The sequence below is a fragment of the Desmodus rotundus genome, chromosome 11 (genome assembly GCF_022682495.2).
Source record: "Desmodus rotundus isolate HL8 chromosome 11, HLdesRot8A.1, whole genome shotgun sequence".
In the NCBI taxonomy this organism is placed as follows: Eukaryota; Metazoa; Chordata; class Mammalia; order Chiroptera; family Phyllostomidae; genus Desmodus; species Desmodus rotundus.
The window spans coordinates 75,315,272-75,327,842 of record NC_071397.1 but is presented as its reverse complement, the minus strand read 5'-3'; positions in this window follow the sequence as shown (position 1 = coordinate 75,327,842).

Sequence of the window (12,571 nt, the reverse complement as noted above, 5' to 3'; positions counted from 1 at the left end):
GTCTTTTGCTCTCAAGTATTAAAATCTGATTATATGAGTAGAGAAAAATATACATATCTTTGAAGTATTGCCAGAGTTGTCAGTCTGTGAGCATAAAACACTATTGTAATAGCACAGATTAAGTACAAATATATCAAAAAAATGAGAGTGGAAATGGCAGGCTAGGCAGTTTGAGTAATGATATTTCTGACCACAGATGGTGCCCACATCCCAGCATGCACGTGGAGAGTTTTTTAAGACCCCAGGCTCTGGCAAGCCCCGTTCTATGACCTACAAGAAAGAGGTCATCTTCATTCCATCTGACTAAAACACGCTGACTGTGCCAGTCTTGAACAAAGAAAGTCTCTATCAAACACAGTCCTCAAAATTTTCAGAAGAATGGGAAACATTTCTATAGATGCATAGAAACCCATAAGAAGATTAACAGTTTCTTTAACAAGCCCAAAGATCCCCCCAAATGCTATGTACCATTGCCAGAGAATAAAAAGCCTCATTTATTTCATTCAACAAATATCTACTGAGCACCTTTGTGGTCTGGGCACTGTTGTAGGTCTTGACAAGTACAGCCAGGAGCAAAACTGATCAAATCCCTTCTCTCAGTAAATATAGAAATAAAGATGTAGGATTCCATGTGATGACTTGCAGTATGTTGGAAAATGAAGTAGAAGGAGCACAGAGTATGCTGGAGTAGGGATTCCATTTAAACAGCCTAAGTGGGCAGGTCTTGTCAAGACGATGGTCATTTAGAAGGTGACATTTGAGCAATGATCATAGGGACTGACAGGATGAACTACATGGGTATGTGGGGGCAGGAGTGTCCCAGGTAGAGGGAATAACAAGTGTCCTGAGGCAGCAGTGTGTCCAGATATTGGAGGCACAGCAAAGAAGCCGATGTGATTAGATAAGAATGAGTGAGCAAGAGAGAGAGAAATAGAAGAGAAATTAAATGTGCAATGAGGAGCTGGGTTATGTAAGGCCCTCGGAGGTGTTTTAAGACTTGTGTTTCTACTTCAAGAAAAACAGAAAGCCATAGGAGGCCTTTAAATCAACGAACGGAATGGTCTTATACATGTTTTAAAGATATTGTTCTAACTGTTATGTTGAGAATTGTTTAAAAACTGTAACCACAAAATCCTTCTTTAACTTGGAAAACATGGAGTTCATAAAGCTAATATACAGGGTGGGCAGAAGGAGGTCTACAGTTGTCTATATGAAAAAATACTATAACAATTAATAAGTAATATAAGAATAAACTTTTGTGTACTTGCACCTGTAACCCACTTTTGTCTACCGCTGTATATCCACTGAGAAAAGAAATTCCTTTTCCTTTGTACAAAAAAAAAAAAAAAGTGGCAGATTCCTTCTCATTTGAGCATTTGGCTGAAAAATGGTGGTAGAGTAGGAACAGACCCATCCACCCTCTCTGCCCGGTCACCCTGGTGACCAGTTGTACACACTGAGGAACCAGCTGGTTGGGATTAGCTGCTTCCTTCCCACAGTGGAGAATGAAAGGAAGGTGTAGGCCTCAGGAGCTTATTAGTAGCAGGTGCAAGGTGTACTACTCCCACTAATCAGCTTACTCTCAAGAGCAAGGAAACAGTATTTTTATTAATAAAAATAAGATTTCCTCACTTCAGCTGCATTCTCTAAAACATATGGCACAAAACTATCAGAGTAAAATGCAAAATCCCAACTGCACACGCAAGGCTTCATCAACACAGCCCTGCTCTCTCTCACGTTTGCCACGTTTCCTGGACACAAGCGGGAGCTTCGGTCAAACCAAGCGCTCTGCTCTGTTTCTCTGCTCATGCTATTTGCCTCACTTAAAATGCTTTCCTGACTCCCACTTTTCCTGGTCTAAATCATTCCCAAAATGAAGCTATCAAATGAAGGTGAAAGAGCAAAAATTAAAACGAAAAACATTGGGTGACTACTTACATTTTTGGTTGCACCACTTCAAACTTTCTCAACCTGTTTCCTTACCTGCCGCTACCTACCTCACAGATGTGTTGTACACCAGCTAGACGATACAGGCGACAGTCCCTGTAGACTGCAGAAATAAAAAACATGTTGATTTACTTAGCTGACAAATATTTATTTCACTGAAAGGGAGAGGCTGAGGAGAATAGAGAGAATGTGGGAAGATATTTAGAAATAAGAAAACTCAGTGGTAAGCACTATCACAGAATGGGCCTATGGCTGCCTGTGGGTTCTCCCCTCCACTGCACCTGGCCGTGTGGGGGACAGTAATCAGTCTGACCCCTCACATTGGTGGGGCCTGGGGCAAAAGCACAAATGGAGGTCCATATTCTGTATGTCACACACCTTCACAAACACAAAATTACAAAACTGTGGTCTTTTTGTATCACTTGAAAGTCTGGGAAATACCAAAGTTGGCTGAATTTAATCACTGTTGCACATTTGGTATTCTGTTTATAGACGGAAGACATGCTGAGTCGTGAAGACAGACGGTGATAAATCACCATACATTCCATTAAACTTAGTTTTCTTGTCCTCTGCTCTAAGTATAAAATATACACAGTTTAAAGACTTGCAACCAAGAAAATGAATGTGTATCTCATTAATAATTTTGTATTGATTACATATTGACATAACATTTTGAATATATTGAATTAAATGAGACATTGAAATTTTCAAAACATATATAGCACACATTTATTTCACATGTTTAAGATAAAACTAGGTACTGAACAATCTAAAGCTAATTTGGGATAGCTCTTTTTCATTTTATTTCTGAGTCAGGGGAGATGATAGAACGTTCTTAGTGATCACTGGTCCTTCAAATCTTTCCCTGAACAGACAGAGGAAGAACATATCAGGAACCAGGGCAGGAGGTCAAGAACCTGGCTCAAGATTTGAGGCTTTGATTAAGTTGAAGTCCCCATTTAGCTATGCTGAGCCCTGATTTGTCCCTACCTATGGAGTTACTATGAGCCTGATTACCAGGCTGTGTGGGTGGAGGCAGGAAGGACTCTGAGTCAATACTGGCTCTGTGAATAGAAGAGCCTGCATCCCCTGGAGCACGGCATGAGCTCAGAGTGCCCAGAAAAACTTTCTTCCTCACAGAGACCTGAAATAGTGAAAGAATTTCCTTCTAAATTAACGTCATTGAGTAACTTGTGAAATCAGGGACTTCAGAGTTCCCTGAAACCCTGAGTTTAAAATGTAACTGAAAGTGACTTATAGTCTATCATATAGGTTCTACATCTTTTTTTTTTTCTTTCCTTTCTTTTTTTAGAGATTGAGGAAAGAAGGGAGAAGGGGAGGGCCATACATGCCCCAACTGGGGACCGAACCCACAACCCAGGCATGTGCCCTGACCGGGAATCCAACCAGAGCAACTTCAGCCCTGTGGGGTGACGCCCAGCCAACTGAGCCATGCCAGCCAGGGCTTGGTTCCACATGTTTAAGCATAAGAAAGCTTTGAATTATTATCTGGCTAATTTAAGTAAAGCTAGCAGATTCAGATAAGTCTAATTTGACTAAAATCTCTCTCTTATTGATCTGAATTACTCAGAGTGTGGAAGTAACCCAGAGATTTAGAACATTCAGATGTATGAGCGCAGTATAGAGCCTGGGGTTTGATCACGGGTGGGGAGGCGAATTTCCTTCCCGTGAGAAGGTATTCCCACTGAGTGGGAAGAAGGTAAAGTGGTAAGAGGAGAAAAGAAGGCAGGAAATCTGCTTGCTCTCTGTCTCCTCCTCCTCCTCCCTTTGAACCTGTAAAAAACGCACACGCACCACCCTCATGACAGAGGTATTTCCTGAGTGTTATAACGCCAGGGTTGTATCCAGGACACAAACTTGTTTCCATCCGAAGGCACACAGGCAAGAGGACACCACTCTGCTGCCCCCGCCTTGTCCTTAAGAAAGTGGTAATGAGGTGCTTCAAAATAAATTTCGTGGTAGAGCATACAAACACCCTCACAGAGGTGACTGGGGCCACTAAAAACAGAGGCACCAGGCTCAGGAACGTTGAAGAGGCCAAGTCAGAGGCCAGGAGGCCAGGCAGCCAAAGGTGGGGCAGAGAGAGAGAAAAAAGCTGTTGACAATGGGGGGCTGACTAACCGTTGTAAGACGGTGTCCTCTGTCCAAGTGGAAGACAGACCAGTAACACAACTGGTCTTTTAACTGGTAACATGCAGGACTGCTCTGCCAGAGCTGTAAAATTTGCTGTGTAGCTCCAAGCAGGTAGAGAAACGATTAAGAGGAAAAGGACCAAATCAGGAACCGCATCAAACTGTGGCTGAGTGTAGCAAAAACACTGCTGTTGGTATCAGAGTTCAAGGGGCTGTTAACTCAGAAAGGCAGGGCAAACCTCCTCCCTGAATTTTTCTATGTCTTTAAATGTGTGCCTTTAAATTTCATACCTTTGAACTTAAACAGAGTTAGCCTGTCTGTTATTCTTTATTCTGGAGGACAGATATACACATACATGTTAGTATTTGCCTTTTTTCTTTAGTTATTCAACAAAAGGTTCACTGGCTTTTTTCTTCTAACTCAGATTGCAGTGAAAAAACAAACATAGGAAACTTTTTAAATCTTTTGACTCATCTCTTTTTACCATATAATGTAAAAATAATTCTTCTAATGGACATTTTTGAAAGATTTGATGTTTGCATGAGCACTTAGTAGCATTTGACTATGGAGAATTTTTTTTCAATTCCAATCCAAACAGAGCAACTTGGGAAAAGCATTTACTAGATTATATTGGGCCAAAAGGTACTTGGTAATTGTTAAACCAGCTACAGCAGAGAGATGAGATCAAGCAGACGAGTCAATCTGCAGGTTACCGAAAGGAGGTCAGGGTTCAGGACAACTGCCAATCATTTTCAGTGACGTATTTTAAAGTTGAGTTTTCCACATGCCTGAGACACAATTTTATTGTTGTAAATGATTACTTTAAATCTGAAGAAAATATACCTCATTCATTCATTGATTTTCATTATAAAAACAGTAAAAACATGTATGCATTAAAAAGGCATAAGTAATTATACTGAAGAGCTACTGATGTGTTTGTTTATGTGATAAAGTGTGTTCTCTCCTCTTTGTTTTCTAAATTTTAGAATTTCTTCTATGAATTTAAATAGTAAGTGTTAAGAGAAGGGAGAAGTATTTGCACTAGCCATGTCATTCACCTGGAAAAATCTTGGATTTATATCAGTTCAATCGTTTCTTCTCTCTTTTTTGGGACTGCTGAGAAACCCAGAAGAAATCCTACACCTCTGAAGGTCGGTGTGTCACCGCAAAGGCCAACCATCAGGTTTACCTGGGCCTAGAGCCTGGCACTTTGGTGTTCCCAAGTCGTCCCTCTTCCACGGCCTTATGGACATTCCAGTCCTCCACTTTTCGCAAACCCTCTACTTCACAGGCCTTCCTGTTTGCTTCACCTGTTTAAATGAAAGAAAAAAATAGAGCTGTTTTGCAAGAACAGTGTCAACTTTCTACACTCACATCAAGCCACCTAGCCTTGACTCCCTCCTCCTCTCAAAGGCTGACTACCTCCTGTGCCTCCTACCCCGTGAAGGAACTTCCTCCATCCAAAGTCCCCTCTCTTGTGTCCTAAATTGTCCCTCACTACAGTCTCTTTCCTGTGAATCTTTAAATATGCTCTCTTTAAAACATGTCCCCAAGTCAACATGCCGCAAGCCCCAAGTCATCTCTCTCTTCTCACAATCACAATTTCTGTAGCTTCCTTCGTCTCACAGACATTCTTTGATGTGCATCATTCTGGCATTCATCTGCATTAACCCTATGAAATTATTCTTTCTCAGGGCCATCAACAATTTCCTTGTTGGAAATAATATGGAAAGTTATCAAGTTATACTCCCCTCTTTGCAGCATAAGTCTTTAAAGCACTGACTTTACCTGTCTTCTTGAAAGATTGTCTTTGGCTTCCATGACATGCAGCTTCTCTGCTTTCTTTCCTGACATCAGGCCTCTGCCCTTCAGTATGGGTTGTCTTCCTTCTGACCTTCTCGTAAGTGTAGATGGCCCACAGCTTTCAGTTCTCTTCCTTGTGTACCCTTTGCATTCGTTCCAGGAAATCTCACTTCACCACTATGGATATGATTAAGATTTTTACCCCAGTTTTTGTTTTTGGTTGCTCCCTATATATGCATTATGTCATCTTCCCCTAAAGAGATTTCTGTATACACCAGAACCACAGGATGGCACAGCAGATCTTGCAACTCAGCAAGCATCCAACTGGGTGGGTGAATGAAGGAGGGATATGCTTGCCTTCCTGTGAGAAGGGACAGAAGAAAGGAAAATTTTTACAGAGTGAAGAGCAGGACTGAACTAAGATGGCATTAGTCCTGTCAACTAAGTTGGCACTGAAGGAAGCCATGTTCAGAGTAGGCGCAGTAGAGCAATGACTCGGAGGGATGACACAATCCCTTGAGCATGCACAGTACAACACGGTCAACATGTGCTCATCTGAAGGGCAACACCACCCTCTCAGAGTGTACTCAGTACAGGGACATAAACTACATGTGCCTGTCGAGGTTGCACAAAACATGTGTTAATCAGAGGCTGATGCAAGATTGCATCATACAAGAGTATGAAAGCAAAGACTTTTGACAGACAGCTGGGACAGACTAGAGGAGCTGAGATGGCTGGGAGATGGCTGCTGCTCTGATGGACCCTGCTCTAGCTGGCTCTGAAGCCGCCATAGCCTCTGCCTTGCAAGACACTGCCTGGCTGCCTCCTGGACCTGGACCTGATCTGGACTCTTGGGACTCGGTTTCATTATCCCCCAATTCCCTTATGTGGTGTTATTGCTGATTGTCTCTGAGTGATTATTTTTGTTATTGGGTTATTATAGGTTTGGATTGAGCCTGCATGAATGAAAGCCGAGTGAATAGCATAGTCACCTGTGTTGACTCAATTTTATTCCTTGGTGCTTGTATTGCCTGTAGAGCTGGTGGCTGTAGAGGTAGCCTGGGCCTCCTGTCTGTGACAAAGGCCAACTTATAGGAAGACTATAGCATGGATACTTGTAAGATGAGAATATCACTTGTGACAGACTGGCAATCTTTCTTGCACCTTCTAACTTGTTCTAGACAAGGGAGACTGAAGAGGTTACACTCTGCTGGAAGTCCTTTTTCAGCAAATCTCACCGTGAGGGTATTTAGTGTTATTTGTTCCCAGACACGAGCACTCTCTACAGTAAACATTCACTGGAGCAAGAAAGGGTCTCAATCATGTCATGCATTAATTTATTCAACAAATACTGAATGACCTCAAAGATATTTACAATAAAGTGGGAAGGCACATATTAAAATGGTAATTACACAGGTTATTGTATAATTATATTCTATTACCTTCCTAATAAGGAAAAATACAGGATGTCGAGAGCACATAATAGAGGTCTTTGCCTAATCCAGGGCATCAGGAAAGGCTTCCCTGAGAAAATGTCAGTTAATTGAAAGGTGGAGGAAGAGTAGGAGTTAGTTATGCAACCTAATGGGGAAAATGCCTTCTGAATAAAGTGATCATAAAGGTTATCATGAAGCTTCATAAGCTCTAAGAATTGAAAGTAAGCCAGTGTAGCAAGAGTTCATTGACCGAAAAGAAGAAAAGCTAAAGAAAGAGTGTTAGAGATATGCTGGCACCAGATCTTGGAAGAGCCTGCTAAGGATGTTGGATTTTACCCTATCAGCAATGGAAAGTCTTTGAAGGATTTACATCAAGATTAGCCTTATCTTGATGCAAGTCAAGATAATCTTTTAAACGCACTTTTAAATGCAGATTTCAGATGTTTTGTTGCAAATACCAACTGAAACATTAATATTTTAACTCTAAAAATGCAAATCAAATTGCAGAAATACATTTACTATTGTGTTATTTTTTTTTTCTAAGTCCTAATCAGTTAAATGCACAGCTTGCCACTGCTCCCTCCATGAAGCCGGTTCCAAGCATTTCAGAGCCGAGTGATCAACACGTCTGTGAATTCTTAGAGCCACTGCACCCATGCAGTCCTCTCCCAGAACATTAGCTCTAGGAGGCAGGCATTTCTGTCTGCTGTGTCCACTGACATATCCCAATCACATACAACAGGACCTGGACATAGCTAGTATTCAGTAAACATTTGTTGAATGAGAGAATGGACTCACTGAGTAAGGTTTTGAGATTTAGGACCTGTAATATCTTTTTTGAAATTAGTTTAATTGACTTATTATTAGCTGAAAAGAAAAGCCAACAAAACTTTTGTTAAACTTAAACACATGCATATTTGTTTAAGATATATATTTATAGCTTCATAATGTTCTGCTTTACATATAATTTATATATAATAAATTTATGTATATGTTAAATTTATATGTATTAATTCAAAGCAAAATATTTTGAAGGTACAAACTCACAGAACTGAAGGAAATGTTTAATAAGATTCTAAGCTTTAGGAACTGGGGCACCTTTTTTTTTAGATTTTCTTTTTTTTTTTTAACAATTTTTATTGTTGTTCAAGTACAGTTTTCTGCCTTTTCCTTCCACTCCTCCCCACCAACCCAACCCTCCCCACCTCCTTCCCCTGTTTCCACCCCCCTTGTTATTGTCCATGTGTCCTTTGTAGTTGTTCCTGTAAACCCTTCACCCTTTTCCCTCATTATCCCCTCCCCTCTCCCCTCTGGTCACTGTCAGCCTGTTCTCAGTTTCATTGTCTTTGGTTATATTTTGCTTGTTTGTTCATTTTGTTCATAAGGTTCCAGTTAAAGGTGAGATCATATGGTATTTGTCTTTCACCACCTGCTTATTTCACTCAGCATAATGTTCTCCAAGGAACTCGGGCATCTTTGGGAACTGCAGTCACAGACACTCTTACATGGTAATCTTAGGGCCTTGTCTTATGTCTATGCATGGCCACTTCAGATTTAAATCATTAAGAGATGGTAATTTGTATAGTTTAAAAAAGACATGCATTGCTTGTCCTCCACCCCTTTGAATTTGGGATGAGGGAAGGAAGAGCAAGGGTGCCATTAACATGCCAGAAAAACTGACAAGGAAACATTGCAAAAAAATAACAGATGTCTAACATATTCACTTTACCATGACATAGAGTCTCTTCCTTTAGTTAAGTGCTATAATAGACAACAAGATAGAGGTACAAACAGACTTCAATACAAGAAAACTCAGAACTGTAGGAAACTGTAATCTGTATTTATGTAAAAGAATAAGTATTTACAATTAATAATTTATAATTTTATATTGTTCACATTAAAATGTAGGTCAATGTGATGGATTGTAAAAATGACCACAAATTCTTTCTTATCCTGAACCCATGTCATTGCAATTTAACTTTACAGATCTTCCCATCAAAAGGTGAGATCTGTTTTGCATCTTTGATCTGGGTATTAGCAAAGGAGACACAAGCAGCAGAAAGTTAGCAAGCACTTGCACCTTGGAGCTTGCCTATAAGAACAAGCGCACATGGCTAGTCAGGTCAAGCATAACAGGTCACATAGAGAAGAGACAAGGATGATAGATCACATGGAGAAGAGGCAGTGGAAGCCTCCCAGACCAACCCCCAGCCAACCTGGGCTGACTGCAGGCATTCAAAAGACCTGCAGACCAGCGGAGCCCAAACAAAATGTCAGGAGCCCAAATCAATGTTTGTTGCTGTATGGTGCTAAGTTGTGGCATGGTTCTCTATGAAACAATATCCAACTAACATGATCAGTAAATTAACATTTTAAGGCTAGGAAATAAAAGCGAACAAAAGCAAGTAGAGCAAATCCAACCACAACCATGTATGAAGTCTGTCCAGAAAGTATCCAGCATGTACTATGAAAAATAGAGACATTTACTGAAGGAGATACAAGATACAAGAAACATTGTACACAGGATAATGACGCCTCAGTCCCCTTCAAAGTAGGCACCTTGGGACCTCACACAGTTCTCCCAGCATCTCTTCCACTGTTCAAAACACTCTACAAAACCCTTTGTTGGAAATCTTCATCAGCTGCCTTGTCATATTTTCCTGAATCTCATCGATGGTCTGAAATATCTTCCCTTTCAAAGGTGATTCTAGTTTTGGGGAAAGTCAGAATCTGCAGGGCACCAAATCTGGGCTGTAGGGGGCTGAGTCACCTGGGTGATTTGTTGTTTCCCCCAAAACTCTTCACGAGAGATGTGCTGCCTGAGCGGGCGTGTTGTCACGATGAAGCTGCCCATCACCAGTTGCCCGCAGCTGCAGCTGTTTTTGTCCTACGTCATCTCTCAAACGATGAAGAACATTGAGGTAGTACTCCTTATTAACTGGTTGGCCTTGAGGGGCGTCCTCACAATACACAACGCCTTCCCGATAGAAAAACACAGTTAACATTGTCTTGATCTTGCTGTGACTTTGCCTCACCTTCTTTGTGCATGGAGAACCAGGCAGCTTCCATTGGAACAACTGGGCCTTCATTTCTGGATCACAGCTGTAGACCCACCATTCATCTCTGGTTATGACCTTCTTGAGGAAATCTGGTTCATTGTTAGTGGATTGAATCAAGTCATTAGCAACTGCAGCACGATGTTCCTTCTGCTCTGGTAGCAGAAGCCACGGGATGAATTTTGCCACATGTTTCATGCCAAGATCCTGCATCGAATCTTGGACACAGTAGTTTTTGGAATCCCGATCAGCTTCTAGTTCTCACACTGTCAGTCATCGATCTCTGTTGATTGCAGCTTGTACACGTTCGACATTCTCAGGTGTTCTGCTTGTTGCAGGCCTTCCAGACCATGGATCACTTTCAACAGATTCTTGACCATCTTTGAAGCATTTGTGCCACATTTTTATTTATGTTTCACTCATTGCATGGTCCCCGAAAGCCTTCTGAATTATCCAAATAGTTTCCACAGTGGAATGTTCAAGCTTAATGCAAAATTTGATGCAGATTCATTGCTCCACTCTCTAAGTCATTTTGAATGCAACAGCCACACAGTGCACAGCCTCACTCAATAGCATCTACCACCCCCACTGACTAGTACAGCAAAGTCATCATTATTCACGCATGCGCATTCCAGTCCACTCTCCTTGGCTGCCAGGTTACCTCAGTGTTGTGCAAACCTTTCTTGTATAATTGACAATGGTTGGACTTTTCCCAGACGGACCTTGTATATGTTGTCTCTTTTGAGAGTTTTAACTCAACATGGTGTGGGATAGTAAGCAAATTGTAAATTAACCTATTAATCTACTTTTGTTATTCACTCTCTTAATAAGAACCATATATCTTAGATTTCAGCTAGTCCAACTTTTTTTTTTCAGAGTAACTGGTACTTATTTGGTTCTAGGTTTTGTTGTTGGTTGGTGTATTTGTTTGGTTTTAATTGACAAAACTGAAAAAAGAGGAGCTGTACTTTCTTACTGATCTTTTTAAAACAACCCTTTACAGAGACTTGTCCCACAGTTTTCTGGGGTGGCAGTCTACCACTTGGAAAAAACAGAAAACAAAGTTCATCTTAGAAGATGATACAGTGATTATACAGATGATACAGTTTCACAGTGATTATCTCTGATGATATTTTCAGTTGTTCACAATAAAGTTCACCAGTGAGCATTCCCAGTCCCACGCACAGTTTATTATAGTCCATAGAAAATTCTTTCTTTGTCTAATGTCTCAGCTTTCTTCTGGTTGGGAATGAAAGTTCGTAAGACATGTAACAAAGTTAACATTGAAGACAGGAATTAATGGAAGACAGGAGTCTAGCAGATGTAAGTTCAAATACCAGCTTTACCCATTAAAAACCTTGGGTACAGTACTTACCATTTCCATTCCTCATTTTTTTCATTTGCAAAATGGGAATAAGTGATAATTTATAGATGGTAAATTATAGGTAATTTGTAAGTGTTCAGAAAAATGAGCATTTATAAAAGTATTTTGATAACACTTGATGTAATAAAATTCTTAGTAAAGGTGTTTTGTGCCAGTTTTCATGTAGTTAGCATTTGTCTAAGCACATTGATTCCAAAGTCAGTGATTGGCCACCCAGACAAGACGAAAGCAAGCCTGTAATGTTAACATTAATGGTAATAATATGCATATGACACTTCAAAATATTAAAAGCACTTTCGTTAGGTTATTTCAATTAAACTTCAAAATAATCCTATGAAATGGTTATTATCATCCTTCATTTAATACACTAGGAGAGTGAAATTTGTGAGTTTAAGTGTCTTGTGTAAGTTTATGCAGCTATAAAAGTGGTCACAACTCCAAAAAAGACTCATTTGGCTCCCAACCCCATGCCATCTGATTGTAGGCTTCTCATTCCCTGTACCTTTTCCCGCATTGATAATCCTCCATGTGATGTCCATTACTCTGATTCTGCTCCTGTTATACTTGTTTGCTTAGTTTGTTTTTGTTTTTATGTTTTTTAGGTTCAGTTGTTGATAGTTGTGAATTTATTGTCATTTTACTCTTCATATATTTTATCTTCTTTTTCTTAAATAAATCCCTTTAACATTTCATATAATAAGGGCTTGGTGATGATGAACTCCTTTAACTTGACCTTAACTGAGAAGCACTGTATCTGCCCTTCAATTCTAAATGAAAGCTTTGCTGGATAG